At 41.5% G+C, this 20,732-nt stretch overlaps 1 long non-coding RNA gene across 1 annotated transcript; it reads right to left on the bottom strand.

The window, feature by feature from the left end:
- Positions 1-2,418: 2,418 nt before the first annotated feature.
- On the bottom strand, positions 2,419-10,260 carry LOC116953282 (uncharacterized). Its single transcript, XR_004404573.2, has 5 exons — positions 10,003-10,260; positions 7,215-8,840; positions 6,889-6,948; positions 5,206-5,312; positions 2,419-4,105 (listed from the first exon to the last, which is right to left on the bottom strand). It is a non-coding gene; the product is annotated as an uncharacterized LOC116953282 (long non-coding RNA).
- Positions 10,261-20,732: the final 10,472 nt, after the last annotated feature.

Here is a 20,732-nt window from a genome sequence, read left to right as displayed (position 1 = left end):
TGTAATGAAAGTTACTGACAGGCAAAAATATGGACAGATTTGGCGAAGATAAAGTTGCTAATAGACTGGAAGGTAGCCTGTGCTATAGATCAGATGATATAACCCTCACCAGGTACCACTCACCACTGACACCAGACATTTAAGCTCACCCCTCACATCACAAAAATGACACTCGGAAAATTATCAGCACGCGCCACACAATCCCACCACTCTCCTGACATCTGGCACACCACCCACCAGACAATCACCACTCACGTAACACCACTGAACACACATTCACTCACCACTCACCTGACCCTCACTTGTACTTTACTCACCAGACACTCCGTATTCACAGTCACCACTCTACCTATTAGAGTCTGTAGCAGGTGTTGTACTAGGTACTGTACATGTGGAGTTATACGATTAATCATCATCCTCAGCTATAATCTATCTACTGCTGGATGAAGGTCTCCCCTTGTAGTGAAGAAATGGTAATTTTGAACTCCTCCAACAAAGCCTTACATTCCAAACATGCCAAATATTCACCATACGAAATGGCCAAAACTTCCCAATGTAGCACGATCTTGAAAATATATTGGGACTTAATCAGGCTTTCCTGAATAAATTAAGGATATTATTACATATTAGTATGCCTTCATATACTGTATGGTGGAGGGGTAGAGTGTACTGTACTTTGAACCTGGTCACCTGAGTTTGATTTCATGCCACTGCTATCATCAGTGGCGAATTATATCGAAACTATTCCTCAGTGCATCCCTCCCCTTCACCAACAGTGCTCACCAACTTGGTGAAGTATGGTCAAACAATCCTCATGACAGACACAGCATGGGGAGGCCTTCATCCAGCAACATGGAATTATTCCAGAAGGGGACCCCACAAAATTACTTCTGAAGTCTTCTCATTGGGTCACTTAAATTAATGATAGATGGTTTTCATGAACGCGTTGCACAGTAATAACTTGTCTAAGTAAATATGCTGCACATTGAAAGACATTTTCTCGCAACTGGGCACTTTCAACTTAATAAATTTTCTTCCACTGGGTTTATACAAAATTAAGTTTTACACCAACCATAGGACCCTGTCATGCATGTAACTATATTGCATCTTAACTTAAAACGTGGATTTCCGTAGCAAATAAAATTATCCATATTTGTTGTTGGGTGAGACCAGGGAGTGTTTTATGCCAAAATTACTACGTGGTCTACCCCAAAAACAAATATGGATCATAATGCAATTAAGTTTCAGGTTACAAAGCAACAGTTACAACAGTTGCATAGTTACAATTCTCATTGTATATACTGACCGTTTGTAGATTGAGCACAAACTGATCAGCTTAACACTGACCAATTTGGTTGGCACTTTGATTAACTATAAAATGGGCCTCAAGCCCGAGTCTTAAGGAGTGGGCATTGCAGTGAACTTTAATTTGCTGTTGAGGTAGTGGTTTGTAGGAAATACAAGAATGCAATACCTTTACAAACTAAACAATGGCGGTATTTGCGTGATAAAGTACAGCAGGGAGGTTAAACAACAATGTTTTCACATTTCTAAAAAAATATACGGATTTTAAAGTCACTAACATCACCACTTACCTCAGAATATGTATCAGGAAAATCCTCATCTAGAGATGAGAAATAAAACACAATTTACTGTTATAATGATTTATCCCCCTCCACTCGACATAATGAATTTATATCGAGGTCCCGCACTTTTCATATCAGGGCTATACGAGACATTCGACCACTATTGAGTTGTGACGTAGCCAACATGGTGTCATGTAGCATAATATTGACAAGGCATGATTATTGCAACTCACTACTCTATGGGACGTCTGGCAAAAAAACATTACCAAGCTACAGTGTGTACAATATTCCCTGGAATGTGTCGTGACGGGTACTTCAAGATCTGACCATCTCCGTTTAGTGCTTGCCGAGCTGCATTGACTTCTGGTTGCTAAACATATACGTTACAAGGTCGCACTCATTACACGTAAAATGCTTGCCACAAATGAACCACAATACTTTGCTGATCTCGTCAAGGAGCATAAACCATCACGCAAAACTCCGGTCATCCTCGCAGCGGCTTTCGGCGAACTATCGAAGAAAGACGGTCACTGCATCGTGCAGTTTCAGATGTGCTTCTACGGCCGTCTGGAACGCTCTTCTCTCCGACATTAGGAAGCCACTGAAGCGATGCACTTTTAAATCCAGATCGAAAACTAATTTAGAACTGCTTTTTGTGTTTAGTTTGTTGTCGTTCCTCCGCTCCTCCGAGTATCACGGTTGGCTATGTATGGTACAAAAGAAGTTCAACATACATACTTACAGTTACTGCGCGTGACTTTACCGAAAGAACCATAGAATACATACTTACAACTGTCACAATTCAAGGATGTAATTTTATTCAAGAAGCAATTCTCTTTCCTGCAATTTTTAGTCGCATTAATAATCATTATGTAATTATTTTAAAGAGCATATTAGAGAAGTAGGATTCATATTAAGTGGCAGAGCAAAAGCAGGTCTATTGGGATACAAACCAGTCAACTAAAAATTAATTGTTGCAAGATTCAAGGGACAACCTTTAAATATTTCAGTTATCCAGGTTCATGAACAAACATCGGACAGCACAGAGGAGGCTATTGAAGAGTTGTGTGATAAGATGGAAGACACCTTGAAGGAAGATAATTGTAGGAGACTGAAATGCGAAGATTGGACAGGATAACACCGGATGGGAGCGTATAATGCAACGGCATGGGTATGGAGAAAGAAATTAAAGGGGAGAAAATGTACTACAATTTGCTGCAAAACATGATATGTTGATTTGTAATACTACGTTTCATAAAAAAGACTGCAGAAAAAATACATGGAAGACACCAGATGGAAAAATAAAAATATGATAGACTTGGTAATGGTAGATATTATCGATATATATAGATCACTATGAATGAGTGCAATTGTATTTCTGCAGAACATCCTCGTCAAGGTTTATATAACCAAAAATTACATTAGGCCTGCAGTGCTCCCTGATAACAAGCAGGATATTGATAAACAAATTATAAAAAACAGTTGAGGAACTCCATTGGTTTGCCAAAAAAAATATGGTTATTATATGTTTGTGTTTAAATCAATTGCAAAATACATGTATGTGTTCATTGCTTTAGCACTTGGAAAACAATTGCAAACTAAATATGCAAAGAGAGGTGATCTTCACGCCTGGGAACAGTTTTGCCTTCTTTATTCGTTTTCCCCATGCCACATTCGAGGTTTCAAGAGCAGACTTTAGCCTTTCATAGCTGACTTTTGTAGAGGAAATTACTCGTAATGTAGAGACGCACCTGGCATGTGGAGAGTCTTACAAGTAATGTAGATGCTTGCTAGTAATGTGATGAACCTGACTAGTCATGTAAATATGCTTGCGAGTATTCTGGAAAGTGTTGCTGGTGTAGTCTTAATGGTAATGTGGAGAGCCTGACTAGTTATGTAATACGCCTTAATGATAATGTAAAGGAGGTTTACGAGTAACGAAGTAAGCTTGACTAGTGATATAAAGAAGCGTACTAATAATGTGATAAGTGTTACCAGTAAAATATAATTATTAATTTGGAGAGCGTTAAATATAAGGTAGTAAACATTACTAGTAATGTAATGAGTCCTAGTTTTATGTTGTAAACCTACTTGTAATATAACAAGTGGTGAATTGTACTGCAAAGTTTGACTAGTAATCTGGAGACCCTTACTTGTCATGTAGTATGCCTTACTAGGCGTCATGCATTGCCATCTTACTAACAATATTGTATTAATAATGTAGTCAGCCTGATTAGTAATGTAAAAATCCTTATTACTGATGTAGTAAACCTGACCAATAATGAAAAGGCCCTTGCTAGTATGGTAATATAGATTTAACAAAGCTTAAGAGAGGCTCGCTAGTATTGTAGAATGTTTCTAGCATTGTAGAGAGTATTACCTGTGAACGTGTAGTCTGCATATTCAGGTTCAGGTAGAGTTTCGGATGGACTGATGGCGCAGTAAGTATCTGGTTGAATTTGTCCCGAATTGGAGACATTGTTTACATTGTTCGAGGCCGAGTCTGACGTGTTGCTCCTCTGTTGAAGATAAACACATACGTATACATATATTGGGCCCCGTTCAAACCTTTCCAAAACACCCAAAACGATTCCGGTTTGGCAATTTTCCAGACACATCAGCAACTTAAAGTAAAATAGCGTGCCAATACACACTCGCCAGCATTTCAATCTGGCCCCACATGTGTTACATTCAGGAGGCCTGATTTTGCGTGTTGGTAAACGTTCAATTTTCGTCGATTATTTTTGGGAAACGTTCGGATGCCTCCATTAACCAACAGTTTGGGAAATTTACAATGAGATGCATAATAGCCGTATGCTCAAGATGCGCATCTTAATGAGCACGAGAGTATTGTGTCACAGCAATCATTGCCGGCGACCATCACCAGCACGCATTAACTGTGAACGACGGTGACAATTTGGCGGTCAATTGAATAGAAAGTTCTATCGAACCAATCAATGGAAACTTTGTTGCAATGTGTTTTAAAGTTAGAATTAAAATGGGCTTTAGGTTCAACTATACTATTGTCCAGGAAGAAGCAAAATATATGTATATTTATAATCATAATAGATAAAATATTAACTTAACAAACGATTAACATGTTTTAATGGCTCTGTAAAATAAATTAAATAACGCAATGTATCCTGACTTTTGTGCTAACCTGTACAGTGAACTTTCGATTATCCATTGGTAGTAGTTTACACGTGCACTGGATACAATAATTATTAGCTACTCCTCACTCATTAGGAGTCAGTGACTCAGTGCTCACTACAACCACATCTGAGATTAAACCTTAAACAATAAAACAAATGACTCATTCTATGCCTTCATTCCAATTTAACATAAGTAAACAATAAAAACAGATATTCTAAACTAATTTACATATGTTCAGCATTATACTTTTTATATTCGGGCCAGACCTTTCCCTGATTACCATGGATAATAGAGAGTTGAACGTAACAGAAAACATGATGATGAAAAATAAAAATAGGTTTTACCCTTTAAAAAAAAAATTCCGGTCATTACGAGTGCTCCTAAAATATTATTTTACTCTTATAAAGCAACCGTGTAAGTGAGCTGTGTATGTGTGTATGAATGTATGTATGCATGAGACACAGACCTTGATCTTCATTTTCTTCCAAGAATAGTGGACAGCCCAACAAATGATTACTGTGCATAATGTTGTCACCCCAATGTAAACCGCTGGAAGGTTTTCATGCGATGGTTCTGCGAACAAGGATAGATTGTAATTATAGTTGTGTGCCTGCAAGTCTGTGAATGTCATGACCCAAAGATGTGTGGCACAGCTACTCGTACAGCATTGACACTGCTTTAGAGCCCAATTTACTTGTTTATGAATGTTCCTTGCCAAATTATAAATTATTCATTTTTATGAAGATCGACCAATATCTCCGCCACCAACCGTGGATGTGCGACTCGAGCCCAATTTATTTGCGCACGATGAACATTGCACTATGAACCTGGGTAACCGAAGCTTTATTCCTCACCATGGCTGAGATCAGGGGCAAGTGACATCTGAACTCCCTCACCCCACTGTTCAGCATGGCAAAGTATGGTCAACAGCCTCTTGAAAGGCATGACATAGAGATGCCGTTATCCAGCATGGCAAAGTATGGTGAAACAGCCTCTTGAAAGGCATGACATAGAGATGCCGTTATCCAACAGTAGGTTGACATAAGGGTTGACGATTATTTGATTTGATGTGTAATATATTAAAATATTTCATTTATCAGTATTTATGCATCTGCACCCTATATCATACCAGGCAATACTCACTAATTTAAAGCTTTCCTCGAGGCACATTGTTATTTTGTGTTTTAGTATCAAATTAAATGTTATGAGACACTCCAGGCTGCTTTCACTTGCCCGTTTCATGAGTTTGACCAATGCCCACCTTAAATAACTGTCCAATACATATTCTGTTGTGTTTTTAAAATTGTGTCCCTCCCTGAATTTTTTTTTTTTGTTCAGATAACTTGTGTACGTGACTTTTTTGTGTTTCAAATTAATCTGTGACAAAAACTTTACTGCTATTTTAAGTTCTTCAGTAATTTCTAGTAATATATGAACATTAATTGTAAAAACAAATTCTGCAGAGAAAAAAGACATCGTAAAGAAAATGTTACAGACGCTGATGTATTACACAAGGAGACAGAACAAGGAACAAATGGATGAAAGAACAAATTCAATTCAGAGACATTGTATTGACTGTTAAGTGGTCTTGGGCAGAACACATGGAAAGAAGGGCTGATGGCTAATGGAGTAAATCAATAACAGTGGAAACCAGATAAACTATTTACAATGAAACTATTTTTATTTTACCAGCTAAGGCCGACTGAGCTATAGAGTCCTTTTTCAGAAGCGACCTGGTTACAAATGATAGCTCAAAGAAGTGGCCTATCATGTGGAAATGTATAGCAATCAAATACTGTAAATGCATGTTTCTAAATGTGGAGGGAAAAACCGGAGAAAAATCCACGCGACCACGGGGAGAACATGCAAACTCTAAATATACAGGCATCAGGGTCGGCATTGAACACACGTCCTCCTGCATACCCGGCGAGGTAGTTAACACCTCACCACTGTGGCAACCCTGAAGAAGCCATTGTACCCGAAAGGACATCCACCATAGCTTTGGTATGATGAGATTAGCTCATGTATGGGGACGATAAGGATTGTGGCATTTCTGAAACTAGCCTTGCATTAAACGAGTATATCTTCATGTAGTTTTTGGAAATCATGCATTAATAATTTGTGCACATGTAAACAAAGTAAGGATTACCTTCGGTTGATGTTGGTTTCGGTGAGATCAGTCCATTTTTTCTTTTGGTGGAAGGTTTACCTATCAGAGAATAGTTTGATAAATGGCATCTAGAGGCAGTGCATTACATTGTCTGAGCAGAGAACCACGGTTCCGTCAAAGGCGACTCAATAACGCGTGTGTTTCCTGAAAGTGATTGCTTTACATTGCGAGTCCACAGATTCACACTCGTGCATGACTGTTTCGTTTGTTGAATACAATTAACGGCCTTCCAGAATTGTTATAAATCGGTGTAACCTGAAGTTATATCATGAGAGTCACAATGTAGATTTATTTTAATGCATTACCTTTGATTACGCCGAGCTTAGTTTCATAGAATTCCCCAGGAGTGGTCAGCTCACACAGGTAAACGCCTGCATCTTTACCATTGACATCAATAATTAACAATGAAGAAGTTATATATTTTACATATTTTGTTGTCATACTGTCAATTGAGAGAGGGTAGTATGGTTGTCCTTGTAGAGCAATATGCCAGTTAACACTGCCATTGATTTGTCTTGCAGAATTGGTTTGGCAGGGAATCAAGACATGTTCCCCAATTCTAGCTTTTATATTTTTGTTAATCTTCACACCTGCAGACAAAAAATAAGCACATTTTACCAACAATAATCACATTTATTGCTACCTCAGCCAGTACACATGATAAGCTGAAACCCCCTGCCTGTCAGCCATGCCCAATCACTCGTTCCACCCAACCAGTGAGTGGGGCTAACCCTTGATGGTGTTGGCCCAACTTAATGCGAATAGGTCCAACCTACTATTGTGCCAACCATGCCCACTTCACAGCCCCATTATTTGCATATGAATGTATGTTGAACTTCTTGAGCACCGTATGTAGCCAACCATGCGAACTGTGAGGCCAGGAAATTTAACAATAGGACAAAATAAAAAATGTTGCAATCTTTTGGACTTCAAAACAGCCTTTTTGAGACCAGGAAATGTTAAGTGGCCTTACCATTCTCCAAAGCACCATAACTATGCATAACACTTAGCCACTCGTGGAAATTCCACATTCTAGTTATCGCTCAAATATTGTGTAGCTTCAGCACGAGAAAGAGGTGATTTGAATTGGTGAAGCAGGATATGAAGGACTGTGGAGTGGATGTGAAGATGGCCCAATTAGGAATGAGTGTAAATGAAATGACAGGTAGTCCATAAGCCCAGACCAGATATCCCACCTGCCGGTACGACCTGAGGTGGCATCATTCTGGTGGTTCATATTTCTGGCCAACAACAGTACATCTTGTGATAACCATTTCGACTTGTGGATGATCAAATATCAAGTATTCCACTTGTATTTACACTAAATAAATCAATTGGTATGACTAAATAGTTGCTATCTTCGGTGGTACCAATTTCTTCTGTGGCTCATGGGCTAAATGAAAAGATCCCCTGAACTTGAGTTAATTTGAGCCCAATTCATAGTCCCACTTTCACCGACTAGAACCCTCTGAGATAACGACCATCAATTTGGAAAAACGTGGGTTGTAATGATCACAACCTCTTTCATTAAACTTGCATAATAATGCATTAATAGAAACATGTATTCGTGTTATTTTTGGTATAGTATGTGCTTTGTTCAAAATGAATGTGTTTGCGTGTTACTTTCTTACCTTTGATGATGAGAATATGTATATCAACAAAACAATTTTCAGATTTACATGACCATTGACATCTGTGCAATCTAGAGCCCATCCAGTCAGGATTTTCAATGGTAAGGGAGTGGTTATCATGTTGAATGTATTTATTGACATGCTTTTCTTTGTCACTATAATCGTTAATGTGTTCCCATGTACCTGTAAACACAAACCAAACAATATTGCTAACTTGGCCTTTGCAGATTGTCAGACAATGAAGGAGGATATTTTGGTGTTGTTTTGCTTTGACTTGCTCAGTTTTTCCGGGGATATTGCCTGCAGGGTGTGGCAAAACAACCATAACAAGACGATACTCAATGCACATACATTACACATGAAATGTTACATTTCTGAGAAATACAGTACAGTATGAAGAAAGGCAAATTTCCCAAAAATTTACGTTATTATTATTTTTTCTGTTATTAAAACAGTCATTATGTAGAGCCCCTTTATCAATCCACTACTATATGAAGGCCTCCAAATGCATCGTCAGTCATGAGAGGATGTATCACCATTTTTCACCACTCTGGTCAGAGCGTGAATTGAACACAGGTGGCTGGGTTCTGAGTGCAATGTGTTAAGCACTGCCCCAGCACTCCTCCCTATGTGTGAGGCAGTGTTGATAATAATACATGGAATACATTTTTTGTAATCATAAGTTATGCTATCAAGACCATAAGAATGAGCCGACTAAACCACATCTGATTCTTATTCACTTCAGACTGCATCATCATCATTATTAGCCATGATCAATACAAAGCTGGATGAAAGCCTCCCCAACCATTTTACGATCATGTGCTGTATTAATCCACCAAGGACTTGCACACGAGCTGATTTTATCACTCCACTGCCTCTGTGGGTGTGCTGTGGAACGAGTTCCATTCCCCGGCTGCCACTCCATCATCACTCTTAACCATTGGTCATCATTCCTTCTAGAGACATGCCCTGCCCAAACTCACATTTATATTGCCAACATTTGTTTGAACACACAATGCCTGTCTGGGTTATTAATCTTCCAGTCTCATCAGTCGAATCAAGCTTGTTAAACAAACACTGGCTGTGTACCAGATGCTACTGTCAAGAGTATTCCATTCAGGGACGCCTATCGGTGCAATGAAAAATACAACATGCACTGTTGTGGATCATTCTAGGGAATGCAATACAGTAAATGTATTATGTATCTCTAAAAAATATTATTTAGTCCATTAGCCAGTTGACTTTCTAACTCGTGTTAATTTGCAATCATCAGCAGTATTTGTTGAGACAAAAATCCAAACCAAACTCAGTATTCATGTTGTGACCACCAACGCAAACATATATTGTTTTATATGAGGCTGAATGTGTTGATGTGACCACACAGGGTAAAGAGAGGTCACAATCTCGCCACGCTTTCAGACTTGCCCTTAAACGAAGGTGCGCATTGGAAGGGTCTACGTACTCATGACAGCAGCCCAACCAGCGACGATGCAGGCGACACGGAGCCAAGCAGATGATCCAGCCATGTCCAGCTACACACCTCTCACTTCCTTGTGCACACTTCCTTGTGCACCGTTCAGTGCGAAAAAAGCGTGTTGTTTGTTTCCTCTTTCTTGCTGGTGTGTGGGGAGTTTTCGTTATGTTTCCGCTGTGGTCCCACCTCAACCAAATAGGCTGCTGGAAAAATAAAACACATTCCTGCGGAGGGGGCTGGTAGGAAAATTTGAAAATGAAAAGTGAGCAGAATTATAAAACGACGCCAGAAAGTGCAGTGTAGAAGAGGTCGCACCAGAAAGTGCAGTGTATAATCCACTGCCTCCTGTGAATTAACCCGGGTTGGGCTTCCAGTCCATATAAGGGCACCACGGGGTGACCAACCCCTCCCCACCCAGTCCCACCCCACCCAGCCCCACCCCTCCCACCCCCCACCCAGCCCCACCCCTCCGACGTGGACAGACATCCACAATTAATCCTCTGCCTCCTCTGAATTGATCCCGGTTGGGCTTCCAGTCCACTACGTTTCCTACCAGTAAAACGTCGGTACGAGCTTAACACCATTGCACGCATGATATTGCCTTGCTGCAGTAGCACACCCAGAAAATACAGTTCTCTGATGATCTTTTTCACGTGATTGTAATGAAGCTCATTGATTGTAATGAAGATCCAGCTCAACACCTTAACATTTAATTCATTAAGCACGTTGCCATTCCTCAATCTCCGTTATATCGAGAGCTCGATTCACGTGTTGGCAATTTCTCCTTATTTTTGGCAAACGTGTGCCGATGTCTTCATCACATTCGATGGAGGAAATAACTAAGATGTAAATTTTGATTTAAAGCTTTCGTGACTGCAGTAATTCATATTCTTAGTTTTTTCGGTAAAGTCACGTTGAAGGGAAACAACAAAATGATAATATATATATATAAAACAATCAAAAAATAAAAAATTCTCACGACGTTTCGACCATAACTCAAACGGTCGTTTGAGTTATGGTCGACGTTTCGACCATAACTCAAACGGTCGTTTGAGTTATGGTCGAAACGTCGTGAGAATTTTTTTTATTGTTTATATATATTTTATTATTTTGTTGTTTCCCTTCAACGTGACTTTACCGAAAAAACTAACTAAGATGTAACCTATTCATATAGAGTTTTTTTTCATGCTTTTGCATAATTCAAAATTGAGTTGTAAAATCCACAAATGTGATTGCCCCAAACGAATGAGAAAATATGTTACCCAATTCAACCGTGCAAGAAAATGCCGCCGATGAAAACCAGCTGATGGGAATTGTAGCTTTGCATGCTTGCCCTGCCGATTGACTGAGCCGACCAATCAGGCTCTATCCATCTCACATACGAACGAACTCACATTCCAAGTGTCGCAGACACAGAGAATGTGTGTACAATATTTGAAATGTAAGTAATGGCTCACAAAATCACTTTTGCGGATACTAGAATGTGTGCGCGATTGATTAGTAGCACTTAGCCAAAGGCTGCTTTAAAATCATCATCATCATCATCATCTTTGTCTTGATCATTAAAGTAATCTTCATTTATATGTGAGCCTCCATTGCGGTATTTGTTGCTAAACTTAAGAGCAGAAAAAAGCCTGCTCTAAATTTTAATTTTAAAAACGCAGATAAATGTTGCAGAATTCAGACACCAAACATGCACAATTCGTGGTTCACGCGATCCCACTGACTGGTGAAAACGTTCTGCTATCCTTGACTCGACCATTATTCCTCCCTAACCTCACAATAAACTAAACAATTTTTATTTTACCAGGTAAAGCTCACTGAGCAATGTAACTCTTTTTCAGAAGCAACCTGGTCACAAATGAAAGCCCAATGAAGTGGCTTATCATGTGCACATTTCTAGCAGCCAAATACTCTCAACGCATATATCTAAATATGGAGGGAAACCCCACGTGGAGGGCATGCAAACTCAAAATATACAGGCGTCAGGGTCGGGGATCGAACCCAGGACCTCCTGCATACCAGGCGAGGTAGTGTATACATGTCTAGCAAACAATGCTTCTGCCAAAGACGTTTAACCTAACCATCAATCTGATGAAATTGGAAATGTTTGACCAACCTGCAGCATGTCAGAGGCCATCAGATCTATCTGTTGTCATAGATGGTGTGCAACATGGAATTAAATGTGATGCAAAGCTTATGGTCAACAATCTAGAAGTCATCACAACCCTGCTTCACGGTAGGGAATGCCAACCCCCATACCATCGGCCTAAGTATGACAATTTGCGATGAAAAACACCATTACGGTGCATTTTCTCTACTTGTTGTGATGGACCACACATTGTGAGAAAGTATAACGCTCCCACTGGTATAATATTGCATTACAAATGTGTATGGTTAATATTTAATCGATTGAAAGTTTTGTGTTGTCATTAGCAACACTAACACTATATAAAAGTTACATTATGCCATAGGCAGTTATAGAATGTTCATATTTTGTAAAAAAAACAATTTGGTTGTTTAAAGCTTTATATTAAAAAAAACACAGTTTAAGAATACAGTAGAATTGTTATGCTATGAAACTCTGGTTACCCTTACTATAGAACTCACTAATACATGCTCCTAGTCCTGCCACTAGGTAGCAGAGGGGTCCACGTTCTGCAAGCATAGATAAGGGAGGGCATAACTGTGGCCAAGAAGACCCAGAGCTTCGTATAGAGTGACAAGCCAGGCATCTTGCAAAGACATAAAAAGATAATGCCGCTCGACTGATTTAAAGTACTGTAAGAACTCCACTGCCGAACAAGGGCTGTTCATGAGCACACTGCCCTGGTATGGAAATGCCGCCACTCACTCTGAAATTACTCTATTACTGTACTCATGGAAGGTTGAGGGGTTGGTGTGTTTGATGACTTAAATGCCCAGGTAGTGGGGCTGATGGTATGGCCCTACTTCTTAGTGGCACCCTTCAGGTTCAGCAGAATGATCTCCAACCTATTTTTACCGTATTATCAGCTAACATTAAATGGTTTACAAGTTGGGAACCATCCCTTGACCACACCCTGGGATTGAACAGCCTCCTATTGTATTTGTACCAGATAGAAATTGCTCTGGTGCAGCCATGGAAAGCTTCCAAAACTACGTACCGGAAAAAAAAAGTTAAATATTGTGAGGACCAGAGACTGCACCCCAAGGTGATGGCTCTGACTCCTGCCCACGCAGCTTTACCCAGGCCTGTTTGCCTTCATAATGGACCTGAATTATCTATTTGTTTTCTCATTTGTATTAGATAGGCAAAAGCCACTGTGAAAATGATTAGGTTCTAATATGAGATTGGATTTTTTCAGCAGCTAGATGGATTGTTGCATCACAATAACATAAGAGATACGTTATTTAATGTTAAATGATTCAACTAGAAAACCCCTTGCGATGGAACATCTCATTTCAAAGGGTGTTCAGGTCGTTGATGGACACACACATAGCAAACTCGCAATGACACGTACACAAACATTTAAAAATCTATAAATACCGTGGTGACAACTTTAGCTGACCTTATTTGAGCAGTGGATAAATGCATTGCTAATGATGATAATGGCAACTCTACTCCAAACAGTACATGAAGGAAGTGTTGTATCTCGCACTGGAATTTTAAACTTTAACTATTCTTTTCAGGCAGTGCAAAGTTGCAGAATAAAATAACATGTAAAATGTGACCCAACTTCCGTGTGAATACAGCTACATTTACACATAGTCCCCCTTTCTTGAGTGCAGTATTTTTACTATATTATTTCGATCATGATGAGTTATAACATTTTTTATAATGCTATAGAGGCTCAACCTGATGGTTCTATAACACTGTAACAAAAGATTGTATTTGTTCCTGGATTGTAAGTGTTATTTCCTAATTTCTTATGCCTAAAAAGTACAGAAAATGGCTATTATTTCCCACACACTTTGCTTTTGTGACCAAGACAGTAATATTTTGAAATGTACCTATTTTCCAGAACATTCCAGATAGATTCAGTGCTGAGTAAACTTGGAGTAACTTCGAGAACATTCTAGAAGTTTTCAGTAATATAAATAGTCGTATAAATACAGGTGCCTTAAGCTCACCAGTTCAGTTTAGTTCCAGCTAAACTAAACTGAACTGGTGGGCTTCCAGCTAAGTGGATACATATCTGCATTTTTCTGAGATGGCATCAAGAGGCTGCAAGCATCCGGCAGACGCATTTTGCTATATCTGCGGCCAATTTATCAAGACAAGAGTGAAAAAGTACTCTGTGAAAGCATCTCCTAAGTCCATTCTCTCCTCCGGCCACTATGGGCAGGAATTCCACACAACTCCCCTTCTGCGCCCCGCCCCCCCTCTCTCTCTATTTAAGGCCTCGACACAGAGACGTTGTCTTTCTGTGTGCCTATGTGTGTGTATATCTCTGTTTGTCTCTGTGTGAGTCTCTCTCTGCTTGTGTGTCTATCTGTGTGTCTCCGTGTCTATGTTTTGTCTCTCTCTCAAATTTTGCAATCTTTGGAAGAACTTAATCAACCAGGTGGGGTGTTGACTTATGTTAGCCGACTCTCTGTGTTGTATTGCATTATATTTCCAAGTTTACTATGTTTGTTTTCTCATTCATTTGTACCTGATTATGGTTGCTTGTGTTGCAACTAAGCGTCGTATTCTATTATTATTTAATTTAATTTCTTTCTACGTGACTTTACTGAAAGAACCAAAGAGTAAAATTTGCTAAGATGCGTGAGGCCTACAAGGCATATTTCAGCATGCCTGTCGGGGATCAAGACAAACCCTGGGCACCTCATTTCACCTGAGAGCAATGCAAAAATACTCTGGAAGGTAATATGTACAATTGTTGCTCAGAATTTTAGGTTATAAAATTGGCTTAAAAAATGTACAAGTTTTTAATTTTAAAATGTTTTACAATTTTCAATGTTATTGAAAAAATATATCATATATGAAAAATATTGTGAGAATCTCTTACACATTAGTCATGGGTGAAATAAATATATTTTTGTAGGATGGTACAGAGGGGAAAAGAGAGCCATGAAGTTCGCTATCCCAAGAATTTGACCACTCAAGAAACTGCTACTTCTGCATGGTGGACCCTTCCAAACGTCGGACTGGCAAGAATGCACCTGCTATCACGTATCCGGACTTTCCTTCATCCATCGCCCCGGTGCCACACTGCCATGACCTCCCCGTACCCACTCCTCCAGAGAGAGAGCAACCGTCTTTAGAAGAGAGTAGCAAGTGAGAGAGCGAGGAAGACGTTGTAGATCCAGATGACAATTGCAGAGGTGGAGCTGAGGAGAGAAACCCATACTACCCCAACCGAAAAGACCTCAACGACTTGATCAGAGATATTGGTCTCACCAAGTCCAATGCCGAGCTTTTGACATCTAGGCTCAAGCAGTGGAACTTGTTGGATGAAAGTGTGCAAGTTGCAGATCAGAGGATGCATCGCCAACCTTTTTGCAGCTTCTTCACCCGTCAAGATGAGCTCTGCTTCTGTCACAATGTGAGCAGTTTGTTCAAGGCAATCGTAATTGCCTGTAACCAGAATGAGTGGCGCCTCTTCATTGACAGATCATCCAGGTGCCTCAATTACAACAGCATCAAGACCTTGCTGGACGCCTTGAAGTGTGATAAGTATGGCTGGGAGATCGTCAGAGACTTCAAAATGGTGGCATTCCTGATGTGTCTCCAAGGCGGTTTTACCAAGTTTCCCTGCTATATTTTCCTTTGGGACAGCTTGGACACCAAGGCGCACTACCACAGGCAGGACTGGCCACAGCGGACCGAGTTCTCTGTGAGGAGGAACAACGTCAAGTGGGAGCCACTGGTGGACCCCAGGAAGGTGCTGATGCCACCACTGCACATCAAATTTGGCCTTATGAAAAAATTTCAGAGCTGTAGATAAGGAGTCGGCAGCCTTCAAGTACCTTCAAGACTTCCTGCCTAAGCTGTCTGAGGCAAAGGTCAAAGCCGGTGTCTTCATCGGACCACAGATAAAGAAGATCCTGGAATGCAATGAATTCCCCAAGAAGCTCACTAGTAAGGAGAAAGCGGTTTGGGGCAGCTTTGTCGCAGTGGTTCGTGGCTTCCTGGGCAATCGCAAGGTCGAAAACGATGTGGAGCTGGCTGAGACTGGTGAAGAACTTCTGCACAATGGGCTGTAGGATGTCTCTCAAAGTCCATATCCTTAATGCTCATCTTGATCAATTCAAGGAGAACATGTGAGCGTACTCGGAGGAGCAAGGCGAGCGCTTCCACCAGGATATACTGGACTCTGAACGCCGCTACCAAGGGCAGTATAACGAGACTACATTTGGGGGCTGATTCGTGATAAGTGATTTACAGTATAATCGTAAATCTCGAAAAACTACTCACTTTTAAATCTTTTGTAGTCATTTTTTTTATTACCTTAGTATAAATGCATGTAAATTTTTATTCATATGTTTTTTTTCTGACTTTATGTGAACGAAAAGACACAAATTCGCCCGTTTTCCCATTGAAAATAGATAAATTACAAACTATCAGTGTCCTGGTCACAAAAGCAAAATTTGTGGGGAATCATAGCCATCTTCTATACTTTTTAGGCATAAGCAATTACGAAATAACACTTACTACACAGGAACAAAAATTGTGTTACATAGTTTAATCAATGCCGAGTCCTCTTTTGGGGAATAATAGGCATCTTCTATACTTTTGAGGCATAAGCAATTACGAAATAACACTTATTACACGGGAACAAAAATTGTGTTACATAGTTTAATCAATGGCAAGTTCTCTTTTAATAAAACTGTTTTGCGTGCATTCCTTGCGATGTGCAGTAGGTGGAGCCTTTGCCCAAAAGGTAATACTGGACTGCCTAATTGTTTTTCTACCAGCGTTGAATGTTACCAAGTATATCGCCAGATATAGCGATGTTTTGCATTGCCCTTGTGACAACATTGTTATACATCGACGAGCTACTAATCTAGCGACATTCTGGGATGAAGATAATGCCCCTCCTTGCAAGACGGCCGTCTGAGTCGCGCGCGCTCCCGGCAGCGGCTGGCGGGGCCGTTTGTGAGGGGGCCGAGGGAGCCGGGGGTGGGGGGCGACCGAGGGGGGGGGGCGACGTAGCCGGGGGGGGGGCGACGGAGCTGGGGGGGGGGCGACGGAGCGGGGGGGGCGACGTAGCCGGGGAGGGGGGGCGAGGGAGCCGGGGGGGGGGGCGAAGGAGCCGGGGGGGGGGCGAGGCAGCCGGGGGGGCGACGGAGCCGGGGGGGGGGGCGAGGGAGCCGGGGGGGGGGCGACGGAGCCGGGGGGGGCAATGCAGACGGGGGGGGGCGATGAAGCCGGGGGGGGGGGACGACGGCGCGAGCAGAGGGAGCCGACACTGACTCATTCACACATCATACACTGACTCACTCACACATCATACACTGACTCACTCACACATCATACACTGACTCATTCACACATCATGCACTGACTCACTCACACATCATACACTGACTCACTCACACATCATGTACTGACTCACTCACACATCATACACTGACTCACTCACACATCATACACTGACTCACTCACACATCATACACTGACTCATTCACACATCATGCACTGACTCACTCACACATCATACACTGACTCACTCACACATCATACACTGACTCACTCACACATCATGTACTGACTCATTCACACATCATACACTGACTCACTCACACATCTTGCACTGACTCACTCACACATCATGTACTGACTCACTCACACATCATGTACTGACTCACTCACACATCTTGCACTGACTCACTCACACATCTTGCACTGACTCATTCACACATCATGTACTGACTCACTCACACATCATACACTGACTCACTCACACATCATACACTGACTCATTCACACATCATGTACTGACTCACTCACACATCATACACTGACTCACTCACACATCATACACTGACTCACTCACACATCATGTACTGACTCATTCACACATCATACACTGACTCACTCACACATCTTGCACTGACTCACTCACACATCATGTACTGACTCACTCACACATCATGTACTGACTCACTCACACATCTTGCACTGACTCACTCACACATCTTGCACTGACTCATTCACACATCATGTACTGACTCACTCACACATCATACACTGACTCACTCACACATCATACACTGACTCACTCACACATCATGTACTGACTCACTCACACATCTTGCACTGACTCACTCACACATCTTGCACTGACTCATTCACACATCATGTACTGACTCACTCACACATCATACACTGACTCACTCACACATCATACACTGACTCACTCACACATCATGCACTGACTCACTCACACATCTTGCACTGACTCACTCACACATCATACACTGACTCACTCACACATCATACACTGACTTTCTCACACATCTTGCACTGACTCACTCACACATCATGCACTGACTCACTCACACGTCATGTACTGACTCACTCACACATCATACACTGACTCACTCACACATCATACACTGACTCACTCACACATCTTGCACTGACTCACTCACACATCATGTACTGACTCACTCACACATCATGCACTGACTCACTCACACATCATGTACTGACTCACTCACACATCATACACTGACTCACTCACACATCATGCACTGACTCACTCACACATCTTGCACTGACTCACTCACACATCATACACTGACTCACTCACACATCATACACTGACTCACTCACACATCTTGCACTGACTCACTCACACATCATACACTGACTCACTCACACGTCATGTACTGACTCACTCACACATCATACACTGACTCACTCACACATCATACACTGACTCACTCACACATCTTGCACTGACTCACTCACACATCATGTACTGACTCACTCACACATCATGTACTGACTCACTCACACATCATACACTGACTTTCTCACACATCTTGCACTGACTCACTCACACATCATGTACTGACTCACTCACACATCATGCACTGACTCACTCACACATCATGTACTCACTCACTCACACATCATACACTGACTCACTCACACATTATACACTGACTCACTCACACATCATGTACTGACTCACTCACACATCATGCACTGACTCACTCACACATCATGTACTCACTCACTCACACATCATGTACTCACTCACTCACACATCATACACTGACTCACTCACACATCATACACTGACTCACTCACACATCTTGCACTGACTCACTCACACATCATGTACTGACTCACTCACACATCATGCACTGACTCACTCACACATCATGTACTCACTCACTCACACATCATGTACTCACTCACTCACACATCATACACTGACTCACTCACACATCATACACTGACTCACTCACACATCATACACTGACTCATTCACACATCATATACTGACTCACTCACACATCTTGCACTGACTCACTCACACATCATGTACTGACTCACTCACACATCATGCACTGACTCACTCACACATCATGTACTGACTCACTCACACATCATGTACTGACTCACTCACACATCATGCACTGACTCACTCACACATCATGCACTGACTCACTCACACACCTTGCACTGACTCACTCACACATCATGTACTGACTCACTCACACATCATGCACTGACTCACTCACACATCATACACTGACTCACTCACACATCATACACTGACTCACTCACACATCATGCACTGACTCACTCACACATCATGCACTAACTCACTCACACATCATACACTGACTCACTCACACATCATGTACTGACTCACTCACACATCATACACTGACTCACTCACACCATGCACTGACTCACTCACACATCATACACTGACTCACTCACACATCATACACTGACCCACTCACACACCATGCACTGACTCACTCATACACCATGCACTGACTCACTCACACCATGCACTGACTCACTCACACATCATGCACTGACTCACTCACACCATGCACTGACTCACTCACACATCATACGCTGACTCACTCACACATCATACACTGACACACTCACACATCATACACTGACTCACTCACACCATGCACTGACTCACTCACACATCAAACACTGACTCACTCACACATCATACACTGACTCACTCACACATCATACACTGACTCCCTCACACATCATACACTGACTCACTCACACATCATACACTGACTCACTCACACATCATACACTGACTCACTCACACATCATACACTGACTTTCTCACACATCATACACTGACTCACTCACACATCATACACTGACTCACTCACACCATGCACTGACTCACTCACACATCATACACTGACTCACTCACACATCATACACTGACTCACTCACACATCATACACTGACTCACTCACACCATGCACTGACTCACTCACACATCATGCACTGACTCACACCATGCACTGACTCACTCACACCATGCACTCGCACAACCACTGACCCATTCACTCATCATACACAGGTTCACTCATCGTGTGCTGGCTCACTCGCACATCATACACTCACTCACACTGCCGCTGACTCGCTCACACATCATACACTCACTCACTCAACATGCGCTGACTAACACATAGTGCGCTGCCTCGCACATCATTCACTAACTCACACTGCCGCTGACTCGCTCACACATCATAAACTGACTCACTCATCGTGCACTGAC

This window comes from Petromyzon marinus, chromosome 1 (genome assembly GCF_048934315.1).
Source record: "Petromyzon marinus isolate PM22_M1 ecotype Great Lakes invasive population chromosome 1, UKy_Petmar_22M1.pri1.0, whole genome shotgun sequence".
NCBI lineage: Eukaryota > Metazoa > Chordata > Hyperoartia > Petromyzontiformes > Petromyzontidae > Petromyzon > Petromyzon marinus.
This window is presented reverse-complemented; position numbering and strand designations above follow the sequence as displayed.